The following is a 24935-nucleotide window of genomic DNA, read 5'->3' as shown; positions in this document are numbered from 1 at the left end:
GAGATGTCATTAGAAAGGGAGACATGTATTAGGAAGGCATGACAAAGGCACAAATCCCTTCTTTTAAAAGGAACAAGGGCGACAGATTGGCTGATTTTGAAATCAGTGCTGTGCCTGTGATACATAAATGTTCTTCGGGCTGCAAAAACAGTGGTTTGTTTTACTTTGACAAATCTAACAGTGGGGCCTGTGCAAAAGCAACCGCTTTATATTTGTTCCCCCTGGAATCCTTTTGCCATAATGCCCCTCCCTATCAGACCCCCAACGATGGTCTGATTCAGTATAAACGGGTCATTTTGTAGAAAAATAGGTGGTGGAGCTCAGCCAGGGATTGTTATGCAGCTGCCCCTACTATGCAGTGGACAAGGTAGGTAGGTGGGGAGGAGGAGGGGGAACCCTCAGAAAGGTTCAGGAGCTGTGCTCCTGTGAGCTCCCACTGAATTCAAGGCCTGAGTATAAGACAGCTTGATGCGTGATCATAAGTGTGGTCTCAAGTAGCAACCAACTTGTGATGATCCCAGCAAGGAGCTTTCTAGGCAAGTAAGAAGCAGAGGGGATTTGCCATTGCTTTCTTCTGCAGAAGAAGACTGTAGATTTATACCCCATCCTTCTCTCAATCAGAGTCTCAGAGCGGTCACAATCTCCTTTATCTTCCTCCCCTACAACAGGTGGGTGGGACTGAGAGAGCTCTGAAAGAAGCTGCCCTTTCAAGGACAACTCCTGCAAGAGCTATGGCTGACCCAAGCCCATTCCAGCAGCTGCAAGTGGAGGAGTGGGGAATCAAACCCGGTTCTCCCCGATAAGAGTCCGCAAACTTAACCACTACACCAAACTTGGTTGTCTCATACCCAAGCACCAACCCCACTTAGTTTCCAAGATCTGATGAGATCCGACTGTAGCATGCTGCCTTTCCTCCCACTGGTGATGGTATCCATGGATAATAAGGTTTTATCTGAGCCTGTTACCCACACACGGAGGGATGTCACACCATTTATAATCACTTACCTCTTGGGTTTCTCTGTCAAGAAAAAATCGAGGAGGTGGATGACTGGAACGATGCAATATCCAACAACTTTGGATCCTGGTTCTTTGTTACAAATGAAATTCCTGTTTCGAATGTTGTCTGGCTTTTGGAACAATTTGGTTCGTGCATTTCTAGCAGACCTAAGGATGAACCTTTCTCTACTGGGTATACAGCTGTTGGTTGAAAGGCTACTTTCTAAAAGAGCAGAAATATCTAAGCCGCAGCTGAGAATTGCAGTTTTTTGTACCAGTGAGCTTCTGTTTGAGTAGGAATTGGCCAATATTCCATTTTGATGGGAGTCTTATTGGGTTCTAAAGTTAGCTGTTGGTCTACAGATTAGATAACTAGTACAGAGGGAAGCAGGTAACAACCTAAAAAGTGCTAGTCTTCAAAACGTCATCAGATCCCTGCCCCTCTAGCACCCAAAGCCCAAAATGCTCTATTGGGTTATTTGGTTAATATAGCAGAGTTTTCTCCAGTCACAGAAATGTGATCCTGAGGCCAGTAAATAAATCTCCCAAGAAGTATATTGTAAAAAAGGTAAGCTTACATTTCTTCAAGTCGGTCCAGTTCACATTCAGATTGCAGTCAAAGGAAAAGAAAAAACACCTGATCTAAAGAGTACTTTTCCCTTCCACAAATGGGCATCTTAGTATGAGTATGAAGTGTGTTGGGAGTATTTTAAGGCAGCGTTTCTGCTGGAGAGACCTGCAGAGAGATACATCTTTGTGGAAGGCCATGTGCAGTGAAAGGGCAAGGGGAGAGAAGAGGGGGATCAGAGGGCAACCCCCAGGTTAAGATAAAGGAAAAGGAAAGGTCCCCTGTGCAAGCACCAGTCGTTTCCGACTCTTGGGTGATGTTGCTTTCACAACGTTTTCACGGCTGACTTTTCCCCAGTCTTTCCCCTCAGCAAGCTGGGTACTCATTTTACCGACCTCAGAAGGATGGAAGGCTGAGTCAACCTCTGGCCGGCTACCTGAATCTAGCTTCCGCCGGAATTGAACTCAGGTCGTGAGCAGAGAGTTCAGACCACAGTACTGCCGCTTTACCACTCTGTGCCATGGGGCTGCTATTAAGATAAAGAGAGGCATCCTATTTAAGGAGATAACACCTGTGCACCCTTACAGTGATGTTGTCCCCCCCCACCCCCGCAATGTCCAAGCATGCTGAGTCACTCACTCCAGTGTGCCCCAGGCTCCTTCTGCCAGCCACCTGCAAAGCTCTGAAGTTTGCTTCCCTTCACTGGCTACCTTGTGACTGTTTCCTTCTGATCTGTAAGCTCAGCAGGTGGGCTGTGTCCCACAGCCAGTACCTGCCAGCCGTCGATATTCATTTAACAGGCACTGGTGGCTACAAGATGTTTGCTTAAAGGAATATCGTTAGCTGCAAAGCCTGGATGGGGGGGAAAGAAGGACATCTTTTTACTCCTTTTTTGCACAGCCCCAACAAATGCAACGAGCCGTCAGATGAGCGCAATATGGAGCACGGAACCTTCTCAGAAGTGGGCATCTTTGCAAAATGTACACTCCAGCTTGCACACACAGAATCCCTCATAGCCGTGCATTCTCAGCAAACCCACGCAAGCTGCTTTGCTGGCATCTTTCCCCCCAGCAGATCGAGATGCTATTAAATTTAATGCAATGATATCCGGAAAATTATCATATTTGTGAAATCCTCATTAATCTTCTCCTTTTCCTTGTGTTTTATTGCTATCTCTTTTGTCAGCCTGTCCAATGCTCCTCCTGCATCATCCCTCTCTTTTTCTCCCCAAAGATGCTTCTGACATGCTTTCTGGGGCCCATGGAACTTCTGTCACCTCTCTTGTGAAGCTCCTGTCCATCAGCTGGCAAAGAGGTGGTTCATGCAGGATACTCAGTGATAGAAGAAGATGACTGCAGATTTATACCCCGCCCTTCTCTCTGAATCAGAGACTCGGAGTGGCTTACAATCTCCTATATCTTCTCCCCCACAGCAGACACCCTGTGAGGTGGGTGGGGCTGAGAGGGCTCTCACAGCAGCTGCCCTTTCAAGGACTACTCTGCCAGAGCTATGGCTGACCCAAGGCCATTCCAGCAGCTGCAAGTGGAGAAGTGGGGAATCAAACCTGGTTCTCCCAGATAGGCGTCCACGCACTTAACCACTACACCAAACTCCACGATGGGAAGTATTTTGCATTGGGTTCTTTGGGTCTTTCATCTTTTGACTGTTTCCCTAGAGAAGGAATATATCTGCAACTTGGCATCTTGAACCTTGTTGCTGGCCCAAGGCTTGCCAACTCCAGGTCTGGATATTTGGGAGTGAAAGCTGGGCAGCGTTGGGGGTGTAGAGGAGAGGATCACAGCCAATGTTCCCTCTAAGCTGTGGAGTCTTGTGAACAAAAATTCTACTTTGTGAGCTACTGGCATTAATGCTGTGCGTTATTGGCATTGAAGTTGTGAGCTACTGCATGAATTAGTTTGCTCTGCTTTGGAGGTCCTCAACCTGCTGGCCCTCACAATGTTGCCGGCCACTCTAGGAGCTTCCGGGGAAACTCTATGGCTTTCCCAGACAGTCTAGCAATTTAGGAGGGAAACTCTATGGTACCCTATAGTTTTCCTCCCAAATTGCTAGAGCATCCAGGAAAACCATAGAGTTTTTCCGGAAACTCCTAGAGCGGCCGGAGCATGATGTCATCACTTATGAGCAATGTCATCGCACTGCGTGTGCTATGCACACATGAAACAAGTCCCCTACCAGAGGCCACAGGGGACTTGGCAACCCTACTTGGTGGATGGACTCTATGGCATTATGCTGCACTGAGGCCCTTCCCTGCCCCAAACCCCACACGCCTCAGGCACCCTCCCCCACAATATCCTTCTACTGGCAAATCTGAATGGAATACCTGAAAGAGAAAGGCAGTTACTTCTGGTAATGAGATAACCATCCGAAGTCTCTGTTCAATCCAAGTCTGACTGAGTCAAATTTATGCATGAATTCCAGTTCAGCAACTTCCGTTTGGATTTTTGTTGCGAAATGTTTCAGTTGAACGATGGTGATCTTTAAGTCCTTGATGGAAAGTCCTGGTAGATTGAAATGTTCTCCTCTTGGTTTCTGGATATTGCCGTTTTTGATGTCAACTGTAGTTTCAGGAGATCCCCAGGCCTGGAGGCTGGCATCTCTAGAAATGCAAAGTTGGGGCATATGCCTTTCTTGATGGATATGTGTGTGTTGTGTGTTAAGTGCCATCAAGTTGCTTCCCACTTTTGGTGTTCCTGTGAATGAACGAGGAGCCCCATGGTGCAGAGTGGTAAGCTGCAGTACTGCAGTCCAAGCTCTGCTTACGACCTGAGTTTGATCCCGATGGAAGCTGGATTCAGATAGCCAGCTCCAGGTTGACTCAACCTTCCACCCTTCCGAGGTCAGTGAAATGAGTCCCCAGCTTGCTGGGGGTAAAGTGTAGATGACTGAGGAAGGCAATGGCAAACCACTTGGTAAAAAAAGTCTGCCATGAAAACGTTGTGAAAGCAACATCACCCCAGAGTTGGAAACAACTGGTGCTTGTGCAGGGGATTGTCTTTACCTTCTTACTATGAATGAATGGCCTCCAAAATTTCCTCTCATTTACAGCCTTCCTCTGGTCTTGCAAACTGAGGGATGATGGCTCAGTGGTAGAGCATCTGCTGGGTAAGCAGAAGGTCCCAGGTTCAATCCTCGGCATCTCCAACTCAAAAGGGTCCAGGCAAGTAGGCATGAAAAACCTCAGCTTGAGACCCTGGAGAGCCTCTGCCAGTCTGAGTAGACAATACTGACTTTGATGGACCAAGGCTCTGATTCAGTATAAGGCAGCTTCATATGTTCATACGAGGGCTTTCTTGATGAAGTCAACGTATGTGTAGCAGAATGGATTTGTGTACAGATCACTTTCCTTCCTTTCACCTGCCAGAATTGTCTCTCCTGCCCCTCTCATTAATGGTATAGGAGCGCTGCTCTGCTCTCCTTCATCCCCATTTGCCACCTACATGGGATGGAAAGAACAACAGCCAGGGTGACCCCCAATCCCCCCCCCTCAATGTGCCTGTGTTGCTCTTAGCCTTGAAATTATAGGGGCTTCTTAAGTTAATGGCTGAGCTCATGCATCAAGCGGGACGTGTTCTGCTTCCCTCCGCAGTCCTGCTCCCATTCCTCAGCAGATGATGTGACGTTTATGGGGCCGTGGGGATTTGCTCCGTCCAATTGGCAGGGTGGTAATTTGGCTCAAAGTCGTCGTCCTCCCCGAGATCTCTCCTTCCCTCTTTCTCCCCCCCCCTCCCGCCCACCTCCCCTCGCCGATATTAGACTTAACAGTTTGCTCTCACTCGGAGGTTCTGAAATATGCATTTAATTTAGACTTAATGAGGAAATTATTGTGCAATAAACACACTTCAGCTGACTTCTGAGACAGATCCAGGACTGCTGCAGAAGGAAAGCTACAGGTCACAGTTGAAAAGTGTGGCTGGGGCACGGGGGGGGGGGGGTCTTGTTAGGGTGCATGGTATGTGACAGCCAGCCAGGAGAGAAAGTCGGAATGAAGAAGCCTTTTGGGCACAAGGTGGCATAACGGGGTGGTGTAGATCTGCTCCAAATTAGTGGCTTTCAAATGGAATGATTTCTGAGGTTCTTCAGAAGCTTCCCAGGGGTTCCACACAATGTTCAATAGCAGCTGCCGAGCTACTCTGAAAGACACCTCTCCTCACTGCTCTTGATGCAATTCACAGTTTCCTTGTGTGTTCTGTTATGGTCTGGATTGGGTGGCTTGACCTATGAGGAGCTTGCTAGCGTGGCACCCCGTGGCTGGATGATCAACTTGTACTGGGAGGGGAAGCAAGATGATTGATTTTATTTAGCAGGCCTCATTTGGGGCAGGAGCTCACAGGAGTGGTGCTCCGGAACCTCTAAATTTTATTGTGCTCTTTCTTTCGTACTCCCTCCCCCAATACTTCTGGGCCTCATTGTTCAAACCCCCTGTGAGAATTTTGCAGAACTTTGTCAAATCTTAAACTCTCTAACATTTGTCCCCTCAAAAAAGGGGTGGGGGAATAACCAAAACATATAAAGCAGCCAGATGGAAATCTTCATCATGCCACTGTGGCCACCTAAAAAAGGTAAAAGGAGTCCCCTGTGCAAGCACCAGTCATTTTCGACTCGGGGGTGACATTGCATTATGTCATTTTTATGGCAGACTTTTTTACGGGGTGGTTTGTCATTGCCTTCCCCAGTCATCTACACTTCCCCCCCAGCAAGCTGGGGACTCATTTGACCAACCTCGGAAGGATGGAAGGCTGAGTCAACCTGGAGCCTGCTACCTGAACCCAACTTCTGCTGGGATCGAACTCAGATTGTGAGCAGAGAGTTTGGACTGCAATGCTGCAGCTTGACCACTCTGCGCCATGGGGCTGTTGTGGCCACCTAGGAAAAAGTAGTTTTAAAAGCCTGACGGGAGTAAGTTTTTTATTATTACAATTCTAATTCAAGAAGCATTTTAAGGCTGGTATAATTTAGTACCCTTTAGTACCCCTTCTGGTGATGCCAGGGGTGTGTGGCATATGCAAATGAGTAGAGCTGATGAGCTCTGGCACCTCTTTTTCTATGGAATATTTATTTATTTACTTACTTCATTGATGCCCACCTTTCTCCCCACTGGGGACTCCAAGCAGTTGACGCCATTCTCCTGCTCCGTTCTGACCCCACAACAACCCTGGAAGGGAAGATAGGCTTGAAGGGGTGTGACTGGCTGAAGGCTGCCCACTGAGCTTCCACTCCAGAGTGGGGATTTGAACCCAGGTCTCCCAGATCTTAGTCCAACACTAACCACTCCACTATGTTCGGTTTGTTAGCTCAGGTTGAGGAAATTCCTGGTGATTTGGAGGGAGAGAATGGGGTTGGGAGAGGGGAGGGACCTCAGTTGCATACCATTTCAGAGCAGCCATTTTGTCCAGGTGAGCTGATCTCTGTGATCTTGAGGTCACTTAACATTCCAGGAGCTCTCCAGGCCTCATCTGGAGGCTGGCAACCACACACCCTGCTGACGCCATTAAATGGTGGAGAGCCAGTGTAGGGCCCTGAAGAGCCAGTCTGGTGTAGTGGTGAAGAGTGGTGGATTCTAATCTGGAGAACTAGAAGGAGAACCAGGGCTCCCCTTCTTTGGAGGTTTTTAAGAAGAGGCTAGATAGCCCTCTGACAGCAGTGCTGATTCTGTGAACTTAGGCAGCTCATGAGAAGGAAGGCAGGAAGGGTTGCATCAATGCTTCGTTCTTGTGGCCCTTTCTTACACGCCCAGGGAAATGCTGATTGACACTTTGGGGTTGGGCAGCAATTTTTCTCCAGGCTAGTTTAGCCAGGGATCCTGGAGAGGGTTTTGTTTGTTTGTTGACGATCTTCTGGGTTTGGAGCAGGGGTCACTGGGGTTGTGGGGAAGACATTTTTGAAGTTTTTGCATTGTGCAGGGCTTTGGACTAAATGACCCTGGAGAGGTCCCTTCCCAACTCTATGATTCCCCACTCCTCCTTCACATAAAGCCAACTGGGTGACTTTGGGCCAGTCACGGTCCTCTCAGAACTCTCTCAGCCCCTGCCTCACAAGGTGCCTGCTGTGGGGAGAGGAAGTCAATTGTAAGCCTCTCTGAGACTTATTCGGGTAGTGAAGGGCAGGGTATAAAACCAACTCCTCCTCCTCCTTCTTCAGAGAGAGAGAGAGAGCGCAGTTTCTCAAAGAGCTTGATGTGGTTGTACCTGGCTCTCTCTGCCTCCATTCAGTTTTCAAAGAACTTCTCTGAGGATCAAGCTTTTGCTCATTCTGAGAGAGGGTGGAGGTCCAGATGCCACTGTTGCAGTATCCTGAATGGGGACACCAAGCCTGGTCCTTTAGGAATGCTAAAACCAGCAGCCAGTAGAGCAGCCCCTGGTCCAAACAGGTGTTCCTCTCCAAAGGGAGCAGTGAGGCTTTCAAAGCACGATAGTCTGCAGTCTCCTGCAGAGGAAGGCTCCGGGCCAGCGGAAGAGCAGCTTTGGGAGAAGGAATCTGGCCGGCCCAGCCTCGGTCTTCTCCTTCGTTTTTTGCACAGGCTGAGCGGCAGGAGTGACTTCAAAGCTTCTCCGCAAATAAACTCTAATAGTTTTCCCTCCTTGCGTTTATGTGATTAGGGGGTTCGTTTGACTGGCATTATGATGATAAATGGCGAGCTCATTGCATCATTACATTGGGCGCTAATGCGTAGTCAGAAGCATTTCTACTCATTAAAGGGAAGGCAGCCAGGCGAGCAGGCACGGGGGCCAGGCCAGCGCAGGATGCCATTTGCATGCAGCTGGCTCGCCGAGGGAGGAAACGGGCTTTTCAGGAGCCCCTTCCCGGGAGGAGTTTTGCTGCACACGCTTCTCACCATCCCAGAGACTCCATTCTGAGATTCCCAGAGCAAGGCCTTAGGAAAGGCACAGTGAGGAGGACTCATGTTTATTCTAGGGCTGTTGCGCAGTTGGGAACTCCGTGAGACTTTGCAAGAGCAGTTCCCAAAGGCTGGCAGTCATGCTAGCTGAAGGAATGGGTCGGATGGCTGAGCTTCAAGTGGGGCTTGAAGATCCCCTGAAATTATAGCTGATCTCCTATAGATACAGACTAGAGCAGGGGTGGCCACATTGTGGCTCGGGAGTCACATGTGGCTCTTTTGCACATATTGTGTGGCTCTTGAAGCCCTCACTACCCCATTGGCCAGCTTGGAGAAGGCATTTAAATCACTTCACCAAGCCAAGCCAGCCAGTGGCTTGGTGAATGCACTTAAAGTTGCTTTCCTTCCATTTTCCCCTCTTCCCCCATCTGTTTGCTTGCCTGCCTTCCTGTCTTGCGGCTCTCAAAACATCTGACATTCGTGTCTTTACGCTCTCAAACATCTGACATTTATTTTATGTGTCTCTTACATTAAGAGAGCCATTTTGGTGTAGTGGTTAAACGCATGGACTCTTATCGGGGAGAACCGAGTTTGATTCTCCACTCCTCCACTTGCAGCTGCTGGAATGGCCTTGGGTCAGCCATAGCTCTTGCAGGAGTTGTCCTTGAAAGGGCATCCACTGTAAGAGCTCTCTCAGCCCCACCTACCTCACAGGGTGTCTGTTGTGGCCGGGGTGGGGTGGGGGCTGGTGAAGGTAAAGGAGATTGTGACTGCTCTGAGATTCAGAGTATAGGGCAGGATATAAATCTCGCAATGTTACACAGAGCCACAGCTCTACTCTTTACAACATGGATCCACACATGCTCTAATTTGCTGCTACTGGCATGCGTGGATCCATGTTATAAAGAGTAGAGCTGTGGCTCTGTGTAACATTGCGAGATTTATATCCTGCCCTATACTCTGAATCTCAGAGCAGCCACAAGAGTAGAGCTGTGGCTCCGTGTAATGTCTGGAGAAAGAGGCTGAGGAAGAACTAACAATTGAAACCGTGAGGACTGCTTTTAAAAGTGATTCCTTATTCTCTCCGCACCATCATGAATGGAACACTAAGAAATTAAAGACTTCATTAAGTCCTATTTGAAGAGGCTTTCATTCTTTGTGACTGTTGAGAGACTTTGTGGGAAAAGTTTCAAGAACGTTCAGAGTTCTGTTTTTGTTGAACTTCACTAAAATGCATATTTACACCCTTGGCGTGAAAGTTTTATTACTTCCGCTGGTTATTCCCCCTGGAGAGAAATGGCTGCTTTGGAGGGTAGGCTCTATGGGATTGTATACAGCTGAGATTCCTTCCCAAACCCTGCCCTCCCCAGGTTCCACCTCCCCTCCCCCCCCCCGGCAAAAAAAGAAAGAATCCCCCGAAATGTTTCTACCTGGAGTTGGCAGTCCTGTGAACAGGAAACATGAGCATGCATATGTGTTTTTGTGTGAATGGTTGCCTGGCACTGACTCAGATCATTTGTTTATTGAGCATAGAGTTGCCAAGTCCTCCTGGCAGGGGGTGAGGGGTTACTGTTGCCAGCTCGAGGTTGGGAAACTCCTAGAGATTTGAGAATGGAGGATGGGGATTTCATTGGGGTGCAATACCATAGAGCCCCGTGGCACAGAGTGGTACAGCTGCAGTACTGCAGTTGGAGCCTTCTGCTCACGACCTGAGTTCAATCCCAGCGGAAGCTGGTTCAGGTAGCCGGCTCCAGGTTGACTCAGATTAGATTAGATTAGATAATTTTATTTATATCCCGCCCTCCCCGCCGGGGCAGGCTCAGCCTTCCATCCTTCCGAGGTCGGTCAAATGAGTACCCAGCTTGCTGGGGGCAAAGTGTAGATGACTGGGGAAGGCAATGGCAAACCACACCGCAAAAAGTCCGCCGTGAAAACGTTGTGAAAGCAATGTCACCCCAGAGTCGGAAGCGACTGGTGCTTGCACAGGGGACTACCTTTTTTTTAATACCATAGAGTTCACCATCGCAAGTGGTAATTTTCTCCAGGGAAACTGATCTCTGTAGTCTGGAGAGGAGTGGTAATTCCAGGAGGTCCCCAGGCTCTGCCTGGAATCTCTTACAATGAATTCTAAGAGCTAGTAAATTCTAAGAGGTTTTTGCATGCAGGAGAGGCATAGGACTGGCCTGCTCGCGATCATGCACCTGAGTGGCTTTGAGCTGAATTGCTGTCAAAAGAATGGCTTGCTTGAAATTAAAATTGAGAATGAACAATTAGTTATAAAGAGTATAAGAACTGGCCATCTAAAGAACAGCTTGCCTTTAGTAATGTATTGTAGAGAGCTGTAGGCTAGCAAACTCCAGCAGGCTTGTGCATCTGGCTAAAAGAGTAAATTTGACAAGCCCCTAAAACAAATATAGGCACTTAAGAGTCATTGAGTGAATGAGAGAGAAGATGTTGCAGAAGTACTTTAACATTGGGTTGGTACTAGAGGCTGGTAACCCTGGAAGAAACATAGGAAGAATTACTCCTGAGGAAGTCAATTGACAAAATGAGTCTACATCTGGGTGTTCATAGGACTTTTTTTGTAAGATGGGAATGTGAGAATTGGACCTCTGTTACAATATGAAGTATAAAAAGATATGAAGGTTTTAAATGGTTTTAGTAAACGTTAGCATATCACAGTAGTTGTTTCTTTTGTTGCTTGTCCCACCTGGAAGCTGGCATCCCTAACACCAGTCTATGACTGGTTGTGGCTCTCTAGGTCTCAGGCTGAAAAAGAACTTCCCAAATGCTTCCCACCCGTGGCCCACTGAGCTGGAGATGGCAGGGATTGAACCCAGAACCTCCTGGAAAGAAGAGTACATGTACTCCAAAAGTGAACTGTAACCATTGCCCTCATTTGCTCTGTGATTAGGTTGTAGCATGTTAGAAGACAGGTGGAAGCTGTGAAAGTGTACAGGATTCTGGAGTTCTTTGAGCAAAACTCTAGGCAAGGTATAGATGTTATGTATTATGGGTGCTTGGGGGGCAACATTGGGAGGGCTTCTGGCCCCACTGGTTGACCTTCTGAAGGTTACCTGGGCTTTGGTCACTGTGTGACACAGAGTGTTGGGCTGGATGAGCCGTTGGCCTGATCCAGCGTGGCTTCTCTTATGTTCTTACATAGTGCGGCTTTAAAAACCGGGATGTTGTCAAAACTCTGACCCTGTTGCTTTAGCTCAAAAATCCTGGTTTTCATTTTGCTTCTCCTTTGCATGAAATGAACCTAGGGGGTCTTTATTTTTGTGCTGTTGCTTGTTACCTCATGCTGATTTTTCTCCCATCAAAAACGGGGGGTGGGGGTGGGGGGGGTAGAATCCATTAATGTTAGTTTTGCATTGGCTGTGCGTGAATAGCTTTTAAGTATTGTAGCAGCAACCGAAGGAATCTGGAATGCCAGCCGTAAAAATGTGCAGAACAAAAATCTTCAGAATCCCCCCATGTTATGAATATTTTTTAAAGTGAAACATTTTATTTTTAATCAAGATGGGCACCTGTGTTAGTTTGTCTGCAGCGGCAGCAGAAAAGAACAAGAGTCCAGGAGCACTTTGAAGACGAACAACATTTGTGGCAGGTGAGGACCTTTTGTGAGTCACTGTTCTCTTCTTCAGATATCTGAAGCGAATGCAAAAACTCTTCCCCTGCCACAAATTGTGTTACTTTTGTTGCTCTTTTCTATTTATTTTGAATGAAAAGAGGAGTACAGTGGTGTAACAAGATCAACTTGCAGGTGGATAATAGAATGATAGAGCCTCATAAAAGAGAAACAGAAGCTATGGTGATGGGGGGAGCAGGTGGAACTGTGCATTAGGGATTTCTGTCAGAGCCAGTGGGAGCAAAAATGACCCCCATCAGCCCTATAGCTCATGGCAGTGGAAAACAAGGTATCACATGGAGCCCTCAGTTATTCATGGCCAGACTAAGGGCAGCTGGAAGCAGGTGGTGGGGCTGGCTGCCCACCTACCCACCCAACTTTCAGAATCTGCCTGCCCACCCATCCAACTCTGCTAGAGTGCTTCAGGGGAGAGCTTGCCAGTGCTGCTACCTGCTTCATGTGCTGAGGTGATTGGGGTGAGGGGTCCCCAGGGAGAGGGGGGAGCCAAGGCTTGGGGAAGGGGCCTGTGAAATCTGCAAGGAGGCTGGGCCCCATGGGGTGCTATGGGCCTGACCCCCATGAACTAGCCATGTCCGTCTGTCTGTAGCCGCGGAAAAGAGTAGGAGCCCAGGAACATGTTAGGGCAGGAGCTTTCAGAAGTCACTGCTCAGATATCAGATCCCAGCTATCCAAAGAGATGAGCAGCGACTCGTGTAAGCTCATCCCCTGCCACTTATGCTGTTCATCTTTAAGGTGCGCCTGGATTCCTGCTCTTTTCTACTCTTGATAGCTCTGTTAAAACTGGGCCTTTGGTTAGCTACGCAAGCAATATGAGCCCCCAAGATCTGTGGCTTGGACTAGCATGCAAAGCTGCACTTATAGAGACATCTAGCAGCCTAGTTTAAGCACTTGGCATGTGCAGCATCACACAGGCAGGTTTTTCTTTGCCACAGGCACCCAGAATGGTGTCTCCTCTATCTTTCGTCTTTCATAATAAAGCTTAAAGCTCAGTATGTAGCCCAGGGTTTAGACCTATTGGGTTAATCTGAAGACTCAGGGAGGTTGGGTTCATGGACCAGCTTCACAGGCAACTGTCTCCTCTAGCGGACAAAGATGCCTTCATCTTCTGTGTCTGAAGAGGCTACCTGCCCTCAAACTCCCTGAATGCATCTGCATTTTGAGAAGGTTCTTCTCTGCTTTCATAATGTCACAGTGAAACAGAGGACATCTCTGCTACGCTATCTAGAATAGAATGTGCTCCTAGATGTGGCATGGAATAAACATGCCTCCAGCATGACAGCTTAAGCCCTCAGATAGCTTCAGATGTTCCATACAGTGAGTCTCCAAGTTTTGCTGGCCAGCTGGTCTGCGTCCACCCCCTACTGAGCGAGCTGTCCATGGTACTGACCAGCTGTTGTTGCTGTAAGCCAACTAAGAATCTCATAACCTGAGGATGATGTATTATCTGAGGTTCTGGTTAACTGATTACCTTGAAATCTACCAGAACTTTGTCCATTACTATACCATGATGTAGACTTTAGACCAGGGATGTCAAACTTTTGGCCTGAGGGCCAGATCATGCCCCCAGAGGGCTCCTATCAGGCTCATGAGCAACTCACTGTTGTCTGCTTCTTTCTTTCCTCTCTTGTTTCCTTCTGCATCACAGCTTGCTTTGCCAGGCTTGCTCAATCGCACAAGAGCTGCAGAGCAAAGCCTTTATTTTTCCAATAGCGGACCAACACATGAAGCAACTTATGTACAAAATCTCACAATGCCCAGCCATTTCATGTTTCCCTCTGAGTGTTAGGTTCAAATCATTGACCATGAGATTTCTGTAAGGAATGTCAATAAATCAAAAGGAGGTTTGCAGCTTACAGACACACACCTGACCCGCACCTGAACACCATACTCAAAATTGCTACAGCATAGACACTGTCTCCAGGTTTTGATGCAATAATTCAGGGCAAGAAGTGCCAGTTATCAAAAACTGTTAAATAAACAAAATATTGCAAGACTGCTAATATTTTAAGCATATTTTATTATATATATATTTAAAACAAATCTTGAATTATGTTTATCAGTGTTCTTTAGAAAGTTTATATCTTCACTACCTGCCATTACATTTTATGACACACCTGGCTTGGCCCGAGAAAGTCTCATTTATGCCAGATCTGACCCTCATAACAAATGAGTTAGACTATCTCTGCAATTCATTGTGGGCTAAGAATACCATGGGCTGCAGTGGTCGTAGGATAAGAAGCTGCATGTCTTATTGACTAAAGTTATTTATAGTCTGCCTTTCTTATTAGGGCTCAAGGTGGATTACAGCGAGTGAGTCAATACAATCAGCAAGATGGGGCATTCAGTAAACAATGCAATAGGATTTGAGTAGCAGAGCCAACAGAAATCTAAAAAACGGCACTGAAGCAAAGCATAAGGGGAGGGACAGTGGCTCAGTGGTAGAGCATCTGCTTAGTGAGCAGAAGGTCCCAGGTTCAATCCCTGGCACCTCCAACTAAAAAGGGTCCAGGCATAGAAAACCTCAGCTTGAGACCCTGGAGAGCCACTGCCAGTCTGAGTAGACAATACTGACTTTGATGGACTGAGGGTCTGATTCAGTATAAGGTAGCTTCATATGTGTTCATAAGTGTTAACACAATATATTCAATGATGCAAAATTACACAACTGGATCAAACTTACAGCAAACTCTGTGCATCAGTAAACACCACAGTCCCCAATTTGCCCAAATAATTTTGTGGAAACCCCCTCTTGAATTGTCAAGAAAAAAGTTTGAGTCCAGTGGCACTTTTAAGACCCACAAAGTTTCATTCAAGGTATAAGCTTTTGTGTGCGTGCACACTTCAGTTGTCCATAGTTTAAGAAAAGATGAGAGAGCGGGAGCCTTGCTGACTTCCTCGGGCAGGCCATTCCACAAGGTGGGGGCCACAACGGAGAAGGCACCTGTATGGGCAGTTGTTGGCTTTGCCCATTCGCAAGCTGGCACCTGCAGACGTCCCTGCTTAGATGAGCAGAGCTGTCATGGTGGGGCACAGGGGAGAGACAGAGTCACAGATATAGGGGTCCAAGGCTATGAAGGGCTTTGTATGTGATAGCCACTCCATTTATCTGCTTTGTCCATCTTGCTTCTGTTTCCCAGTTGGGTTACTGCTGCTGTCCCTGCTGGTGAAGAATGCTCAGAAGATACCGGGACAAAGGATGGGACAACATGAATGGGGACAAATGGCATTAATGTTGGGAAAAAAACTGTAACATGAATTCAACAATTTTGGTGTGAATTCCAGGGCACACTAGTTTGCACTGGATATTCATGCTCCAGTTGATCAAACCGCTGTGTAGAATTCTGTCTCTAACCTTACATGTGTTCTGAAGCAAACAGTTCAAATGCTGATAACAGAACTTGTACCGATGGAATATTTTAAGGATCTCTTTACTCAATTTGATTGTTTATTTTGTGTTATTGTATATTGCACTTGTCTCCCCAGAGCAGCTAACCTTGCAGAACAAGAAAAACACAACAATATACAAGAAAGGCTGGGGAAGCTTCCAGTCACTAAGTCGGTCTTTTCTTTCCACCGGGTGATCCTCTGTCTTCCTCTAGGCCTTTGGGCACAAAGAGGCCTTAGATATGTGCAGAGAATAGTAGTAGTAGTCGTAGTTGTATTTGGCATTGTGTGTAGATTAGACAAGAGATGCAAAAATTGTCTGATTGCTGCAAGCTCTAGCTCTTAGCGTTGTGCTAGTGGTGAGCTAGATTTCTTTTTAGGAGCTGAGAGAGCTATGATTGGCCCAAGGTCACCAGCAGGCTTCATGTGGAGGAGTGAGGAATTGAACCTGGTTCTCAAGTTGTGAGTCCACTGCTCTTAACCACTATACCAAATTGCTAGCTAGTCCTCTTTAGATCTTTATTGAACTCATGGCCACCTTTGGAATTCTGATATACTGTGGGCACAAAATGGCTGCTGCAGGAGGCCGAGGCCACCACCAACTGGCTGCCACAGTTTACCTTCTGTCACACCATGAAGACCGTTGTGCCGTGGTGTCACCTGCTGCCAAAGCAGTACTTCTTAAAAATCTGCACAGCCAATCACATTTTCAACAGTCAATCAGAAGCCTTGCTGGAGAAAAGCCTCACTTGGCCCCACCTACTTTCTGAAATCTGGTAGGCAGCAGGAAAGGGGTCAGTGGATACCTCGGTGCTCATGGCCATCATGTTTGGAACCCCTGGTTTAGACTTCCTGACGTGTGCAAGCTCAAGCACAAACCTGTGTGGATCATATTTGGTCCTCTGGATTCCAAGACCGAGACTGGCATGCATCTTTGAGAGTGTGGCAGGGCATCCTGTTCTGACAGTGAGTCAAGGACAGAATGGAATTGTCCAGATTGCATTGATTTAGATTGCATGGGATGCCTTGAGTCTCAATGAGAAGGTAGGCTATAAATAATATAAATAAAATGGAGAAGGTTAAAAGCAATAGAGTTGGTATTTTGGAACAGTGTAGGAAAGGACTGGCTCTTAAGGTTGCCATTTTAAAATGCCAATTCCTGGGAGCGAAATGGGGGCTGAGACCTCAAAATGGATATTAAGGGTGATGCATGGAAGTGATCTCACAACTATGATTCTATTGAACACTTGTCAGGGATGCTGTAGGTTTATCCTGCGTTGAACAGGCAGTTAGATTAGATGGCCTGTATGGCCCCTTCCAACTCTATGATTCTATCACACAATGCTAAGGGAACTTCCAGATTTCGATGGGTTTTGTCACAGAGATATAGAGAAGGGCTGCCAGGTTCAATTCAATAAATATCTGGGGACATTGGGGGTGGAACCAGGAGATATTGGGGGGTGGAGACAGGAGCAAAGTTGTGACAAGCATAATTGAACTCCAAAGGGAGTTCTGGCCATCACATTTAAAGTGATTGCACACCTTTTAAATGCCTTCCCTCCATTGGAAATAATGAAGGATAGGGACACCTTCTTTTGGGGCTTATGGGATTGGTCTCACAGATCAATTCTCCATTATATCCTATGGGAATCGGTCTCCATAGGGAATACTGGAGTGCCCAGCAGACATCCCCCCCTCTGCTTTCTGATGACCCTGAAGTGGGGGGGAGGGCCTCCAAACCGGGGGATCTCCTGCCCCCAACTGCGGAGTGTCAACCCTACCATAGAAATCTGTGAAATCTCTAGAGCATCATGCAAGGCCCCAATGTCAGTTTGGGTCCCGAAGCTTGATGTTTTCCCCCTTTAATGCAGGTGTTACCCCTTGGGTGATAACGCCAGTCTGTGTCTCTCAAGTCTTTTTAGCTGGTCATTTTCCTGGGAAGAGAAAGAAATTGACACCATTTTTTCTCCTCCTTACCAAGGCAATTTGACATTTTCTTGCCAATATTTGAAATTTCCTCAGCACCACAAGCTGTTTATCTGCCACTGTAGCTCTTATTGAATTAAGGGAGCTGGGTGGGAGGAGGGGAGAGGAATCAATTCTCTCTCCATATGTTGCTTTGGTTAAAAAAAAACACACTGGCTCACTAAAATGCTATGGAATATGTAGGGAAAAGGGGCTGGGGTGGGAGTGGGGGAAGGTAGAAAGATAAATCCATCAGCTAACAAGATAAGTACCTTGTTCCTCCATCTGTTACCGCTGTGTCCTTATCTGGGATTGGAGTGTGGCAGGAGTGATACATCTTGTGTCAGATATTATATACCAAACTCATATGAATGAATTTCCATGCATGCAACAATCTATGATCCAGACTCTGGCCTTCACGGCACTTGTCCTGAGGCACTTCCTGTCGCTTTGCATTGCAAAGCCGATTTGCGTCTCCAGCGAAGGAGAGCCAGTAGGGCTGTTGGTGGGGAGCAGCAGCGTCTTAACAGCTAGTCTCTGGGAGTATCCAAGGGGCAGTTTCCTGAGCTCTCAGTTCAGCCCCCATGCCTTAAGCTGGATTTGCGGCGAGCAAACAAAAAGCCAGTTTGGTGTAGTGGTTAAGTGCGTGGACTCTTAATCTGGGAGAATCGGGTTTGATCCCCCACTTTTCCACTTGCAGCTGCTGCAATGGCCTTGGGTCAGCCATAGCTTTTGCAGAGCTGTCCTTGAAAGGGCAGCTTCTGGGAGAACTCTCTCAGCCCCACCTACCTCACAGGGTATCTGTTGTGGGGGAGAAAGGTAAAGGAGATTGTAAACCACTCTGAGATTTTGAGTGAAGGGTGGGATATAAATCCAATCGCCGCCTCCTCCTCCTCAATGCATCTTGCAGATAATCCCAAGGTACATCCTCTCAGGGCCTTGGAATTATGACTTCTGTTGTAGACGACGGTTTAACCAGAATTGCATCCAACCAGTTACAGAGTTACGTACAGTGGGAGTGGGTTCAGGGTTCTGGAATCTGTGAGAGGAGAAATGCTGTGGGCATGTGGATTGGAGAAGCTGAATGGGCCATATGTAGACATCTGCCTAGAATTGCCAACCTTTAGATGGGTCTAAATGCAAAGCAAGAACAACAAAGGGAATCACAGGAAAAACATGTGGGGGAAAAGGGGGGGGGAGATCTATGAAAAATAACTAATACAAAAGTGAAAAATGCAATTACTGAATTCTGATATATAATTTGTATACACATATCCGATTCAACAGGTCACATAAGCAAAGGACTGTCCAATAGGATGAATTCCAAATGGCTTCCAGCTCACAATGTATACAAACTGCTTGTGCAAAGAAGTCTCTGTGATTCTTTACAGCTCGTAGGGTGCCATAAATGTAATAGTTGGTTGTACAACCTCAAAGTAGCTCACTAGCTTGTTCAGCATGTTTCAGTCATCTTCCTCATGGAGGGGTAGAAGACAGCCTACCATGCCCATATTGCAAACCATTACAGTCCTTAAATACAAACAAGCACAGTGCCCTTCCAGTGGAGAAAAAGCCACTGGATCCAACCTCAACTCTCCAGGTGTTCCCCAGCTTGCAGTTGGCATCCCTATATCTGCCCCCCTTCAAACTATAGTTTCAGGAGAACCACCAATTCCATGATACCAGCCTCAAAATTGCAAAACCACAGAAACATGATAAATAAATGATTTTAAATAATAATAATAATAACAACAACAACAACATACTTATGTAAATCAAACCACATAGAAATACATAGAAATCAGGAAATCCAGTAAATGAGATGAAAACCTGTGGCATACATGAAGTCCAAAAATATACCAGGTAAAATCAATCACAAGTAATAAATAAATGTCCAGCTTATACAAAGTCCTCCCAAAGTGCGACTGGCACAAATGTTTATGCGCAGCTATACACAATGAATCCTTGGTGGACAGGATAGTATTAAAGCTGCCAAGCTCCCACTGGAGGTGGGGGATCCCCTGCTTGGGAGGGCCTCAACCCACTGGTAGGAAGTAGGCCACCAGGGGGATCCCCATTCCCAAAGGGCCTCATTGGCGTGCACCATCCTCAGCGTGATGACATCATCCAGAAGTGATGTCATCACACCGAGGGCACTCTAGGACTCGCACTAAAACCTCTATGGTACCATAGAGTTTTACAACAAATTCTAGAGCTACACCCCCTGACTCCAAGCCAGCCAGAACTGCATTCCTGCTCAAAAGCCCTGGTTTTCACCCTGACATGGATGGCCCAGGCTAGCGTTGGCAAACCACCTCTGTTAGCCTCTTCCCTTGAAAGTCCTCTGGGCTCTTCATAAGTTGGCTGTGACTTGACAGCACTTTACAGAGAGAGAGAGCAAGTTTTAATTCTTCTAGACAACCTAAGCTTCTGGGTGTATGCAGTTCTTCTTTAAAGAAAAAGTGGCTTCTTTAACTTTCTTTAGCTACTTAGCAATGGCTCATGGGATGCACAGCCTCTTTCTTAAGAGCATAATACAAATATTCTAATTGCTGCGGGCTGAAAAGGTAATGTAAATTCTTTACACTAAGAAGGGGGTATTTGAAATGTACTCATTTGGTCATTGAGAAAGATGATGAACAGCTATGTCATGTGAGAGCAGAAACGCATCCTCCCCCCATAGTAAGTGTATCATGTAGACAACAGCTCTGTCCATGGTCCTGTTTCACATGCAAGCATTACTGAGATTTGCCCTTGTCCTTCCTGCTTTGCCTTGGGATGAAAGTTCACTTGAAGCCACTATAGCTTTCCAGGTTTCTTTGGCTCCAGCTTATTGAAAAGGAAGAGTTTGCTGGCAAGATCATTATCAGCTCCAGTTAGACATTTCTGATTGTGCAGGAGAGCAAAATTTTAGTCCAGTGGCGAACTTTGTTCTGCTGCTTCAGACTGACGCGACTACCCGCTGGAATCTGTGCAGGAGAAGCGTTCCTACTATTCTTTCCATTGCTCTGCTTTGATCCTCATATGTCTTAAGTATCTACTTGGTCTCTTCTCTTCCTGTTAGTCTTTAGTACTTTAGAACACTGCTCCTTAAAGTGCAAGCATGAGCTTGCTGTGTGCACAGACTCTTTTGTCTCACACATAAAAGGAAGCACATCCCCTGTGTCTTTCATTCTTGCAGCACTAGAATTGGTGGCACGCTTGGAAGATAACTGCTAGCAGATGCTGGAAGCGGGTGGAGGGTGGGAAAAGAGCCAAGTTTTCTCCCATGCAAGCATTCTGTTTTGCAAATCTAGGTGGAGCCCTGCAAAGAAGAGGATAGATGCCCATCTTCCTTAGAAAACGCAATAATTGCATCTTTGACTTTACTTGCCCCTTTCAGACAGTTTCTAGTCCCCATATCCTTGGAAAGCTATGACCTGGAGAAGGCAGCACATCCTGTGTAGGTGGAAACTTCCTTTGCATGCCTATGAACATTACAAAATATGTGTATGAAGTGCTGTCAGTGAAGAATGGCTACAGTCAGATTGAAGTGTGAAGAACGCGCACAAGGTGGAATTGGTGGCATGCAGGGCTTTTTTTTTTTGTAGCAGGAACGGCTTTGCATGTTAGGCCACACACCCCTGATTTAGCCAGTCCTCCAAGAGCTTACAGGGATCTTCGTACAGGGCCTACTGTAAGCTCTTAGAGGATTGGCTACATTAGGGATATGTAGTCTAATATGCAAAGGAGTTCCTGGTAGGAAAAGAAAGCCCTGGTGGTATTCTAACCTGGATGGGCCAAGCTAGCTTGATCTCATTTACTCTCAGTGGGGTCAGCCCTGGTTAGATTTTGATGGGAGACCACCAAGGAAGTCTAGGGTCACTACCAAGATGCAGGCAATGGCAAGCCACCTCTCATAATTTCTTGCCTTGAGAATCCTACATGGTTGCCATAAGTCAGCTGTGACTTGACAACACTTTTCAGAACCATCCTACCACTCCATTCAGGAATGAGTGAAGCCAACTCCAGTCTATGGAACCTTCTCCTGATGGAAGTGGGTCTTATACCGGTGGCAGAACTACTTAAATTGGCGGAAAGTTTCTGGCTTTACTGAATGGAGCATCAGGGTAGAAGCCAACTGTCCTTATACCATGCTCAGTTGGCAAATATGATTAGATAGACCCAGGGCTTTCTTTGTAGCAGGAACTCCTTTGCATATTAGGCCACACCTCCCTGATGTAGCCAGTCCTCCTGGAGCTTACAGTAGGCCCTTTACTAAGAGCCCTGTAAACTCTTGGAGGATTGGCTACATCAGGAGTGTGCGGCCTAATATGTAAGGAGTTTCTGCTACAAAAAAAGTTCTGGATGCATTGGCCTGTCACTCTACGTATTATCTGCATGGGGACCATATATGGACAGTCTATGACACTTACCTGGAGGAGATGCATATTAACGAGGAACCATCCAGAATATCTCTGATGAATTTACATCTTCCAATGTCTGCTGGCAGCCCCCATAATTGACCAAACAATGTGTGAGATTTTTGGCACACACATAAGGATGACAGCTTTCTCCACACCTTGTGCATATGTGCACAATCACTGATGTTTATACAGGTTCTGCATTGAAGATTCATTAACTGCTGGCAGATTTCATGAAACATTTTTGAAAGATTGTCAACAGGATGTCATCTTGGAGAGAAACCTAAGGGCTTGTACAATTGTCTGCCAGAGGGAGCTCATGACTGGAAACTTTTCAATCTTTGGGTTTCTTTTTTTATATATAAAAGCACCTTTTTGATTCCACTTTCTTTTCTGGAGTAAATCTGGTACATGGCTGGGCTCTCTGTTGTCACATCTCTCCTTGGTTCTGTGGGTGGTAAGGCAAGGTGATATCACTAAGGTGATAAATAATTCCCATGCCATTGGTTATAATTAAGGCTGAAATAAATCAGTAGTGCTTAAAGTCTCAAAAGATGATTTTAATAAGCCTTCTGACTTCATCTAGTCTTTTTGAAATAGTCATATATACGTCTATCTACATCCATTTTCAGAGAGAATGATTATAGGACAGGTCTCAACGTGTCTTGTGGCCTTTCTAAGCGAAAATCTCCAAAGGAAGTTTAGAGCACTACTAAGGGACCAAAAGTTAAAAACATCAATAATTATAGACAAATGTGCACATATTTATTACAAAAAAAAATAGAGAAACTTTGTAGCGGTGCTAATGAAGTCTCATAAAATCATCAAAGTGACAAATGCACAAAAAAGAACCAATATAGGACTTGACACATTTTGGCCTGCAGACGCCTTCTTCAGAGGTCAAAAAGTACACATTACAACATAGCCCCAGCTAGACTTGTAAGACAATAAACAATATAGGACCCCAAATGGAATGTTCCAATTGGGAAATGAATGACATACTTTCTTTGAGAGAGCCCAAGGGCAGGGCTTTTTTGCAGAAAAAGCCCAGCAGGGACTCATTTGCATATTAGGCCACACCCCCTGATGCCAAGCCAGCCGGAAGTGCTTTCTTGTGCGTTCCTGCTAAAAAAAAAGCCCTGTCCAGGTGTATCTGGCCTTATGTCCGCAGCAGTTACATATACTGGAAATAATATGGCTAATATACACCTTCCAGTTGAGGTCCTAAGAGTACCGTACTCTTATCACTGTCAGTGTAAAGTCAGTATGTAAGTGAGCCTAGAGTGTTTTCCCCCTGCAATGCTCTAAAGTCTTGGGAGGGAGTCCAAATCACAGAGTTCTCAATCTCCTGGTGGGGCCTGGAGATCTTCCACTATTACAACTGATCTCTGGATGACACAGATTGGTTCCCTTGGAGAAGATGACAGCTTTGGAGGGTGAAATCTATGGAGTTATACCATGCTGAAGTCCTCCCCCTCCCCAAACTTTGCTCTCACCAGGCTCAACCCCAACATCTAATAATAATGATAATAATAATAAATTTTTATTTATACCCCGCCCTCCCCACCAAGGCAGGCTCAAGTGAACCATGTAATCAAACCCTCTGGAATTTGCCATTAAGTGTTGCAGAATCCTAAAGCTTGAAAAGATCTCAGAGATCATCTAACCCAGGGGTAGGGAACGTTGGCTGTCCAGATGTTTTTTTGCTTACAACTCCCATCAGCCCTAGCTATTGGCCATGCTGGCTGGGGCTGATGGGAGTTGTAGCCAAAAAACATCTGGAGAGCCAACGTTCCCTACCCCTGATCTAACCCAGCCTCCTGCTCAACTCGGGATGACAGCTGTTGAAACATCTCTGACATGTGACTGTCCATACCAGGGGTGGCCAAACTTGCTTCACATAAGAGCCAAATAGAATAAATGTGGGATGTTTTAGAGCCACAAGACATGAATGTCAGATGTTTAGGGCAGGCAGGCAGGGAGGGAGGGGTGGAAAGAAAGCAACTTTATCTTTAAATGCCTCATCTAAGCTGCCAACTAACGGGTTTCGAGAGTCACAGTTTGGCCACCCCTGCTCCACACTCTGCTTAGAAACCTCCAATGGAAAATAGCCCGCTACTTCCTGATACAATTTATTCTCCTGTTAAATACATCGTATCATTAGGAAATTCTTCCTAATGCCTAAGTGAATTTACTTTCTTGTAATTTGAACCCATTATTTGTAATCTTTCCCTCAGGAGCAACAAGAAGCAAATCCCTGCCGCCTTCTCAGTGACAGTTCTTCAGACAGCTAAAGACTGCTATCGTATATCCCCCCCCCCTTAATTATCCCTTACATAAACTGAGCATACCTGCTGCTTTCAACCATTCATCATAGGACCTGATGCTCAAACTCTTCATGTTCTTGTCACCCACCTCTAAAAGCTTCATCGCTGAAACCCTTCCTGACAGATAACTGCATCTCTAAAATGAGCAAATCCCATAATTTCACAAGGCGACTTCGTCCATAGTTCTTCTTCCCATAATTAGAAACTCCCCCACCCCATGACCAATCTAGAGGCCCTGCCATGGATGGCCCAGGCTAGCCTAATCTCCTCAGATCTCAGAAGCTAAGGCAGGGTCAGTACATGGATGGAGACCACTAAGGAATTCCAGGGTTGCTACATAGAGGAAGGCAGTGTTAAACCACCTCTGTGAGTCTCTTGTCTTAAAAACCCTACAGGGTCATCATAAGCCAGCTGTGACTTGATACTACTTTATACACACACACACACAAATCAGAAAGGTTCAGGAGCTGTGCTCTTGTGAGCTCCTGCTGAATTCAAGGCCTGGGTGCAGTGCACACACATGCAGGGAGAGACAGAAAAATGAAACGGCATTGGAACTAGAATAAGATTTGGATGTTCTTTTTAGGAGGTCAGGTCTGTGAGTTTGACTCAAAGTATCAGAAGTGCAGTCTCCTTCACAAGATCTGCCGGGGAAAGCGTTCGATCTCTTAAATCTTCCTCTTGCTTCCGGCACCTCACTGTGAGACTTCTCATTCCCTGCAAATCTGGAAGAGTGGGGCATGCTTTTGAGAGGAGGGTCCGTAGTTCAGTGGCAGGACCC

At 46.3% G+C, this 24935-nt stretch overlaps 1 protein-coding gene and 1 non-coding gene across 3 annotated transcripts in view; both read left to right on the top strand.

Annotated features, from left to right (window-relative positions):
* The window catches only part of NTM (neurotrimin), a 1406997-nt gene that overhangs the window by 90092 nt on the left and 1291970 nt on the right, over window positions 1–24935 (top strand). The gene's annotated exons all lie outside the window — the stretch shown is intronic.
* TRNAT-AGU (transfer RNA threonine (anticodon AGU)) lies at window positions 14494–14568 on the top strand. Its single transcript has one exon. It is a non-coding gene; the product is annotated as a tRNA-Thr (tRNA).

Source organism: Heteronotia binoei, chromosome 12 (genome assembly GCF_032191835.1).
Source record: "Heteronotia binoei isolate CCM8104 ecotype False Entrance Well chromosome 12, APGP_CSIRO_Hbin_v1, whole genome shotgun sequence".
Classification (NCBI taxonomy): Eukaryota; Metazoa; Chordata; class Lepidosauria; order Squamata; family Gekkonidae; genus Heteronotia; species Heteronotia binoei.
Note: the sequence above shows the minus strand (reverse complement) of the source record. Positions and strands in the feature narration are given on the sequence as shown.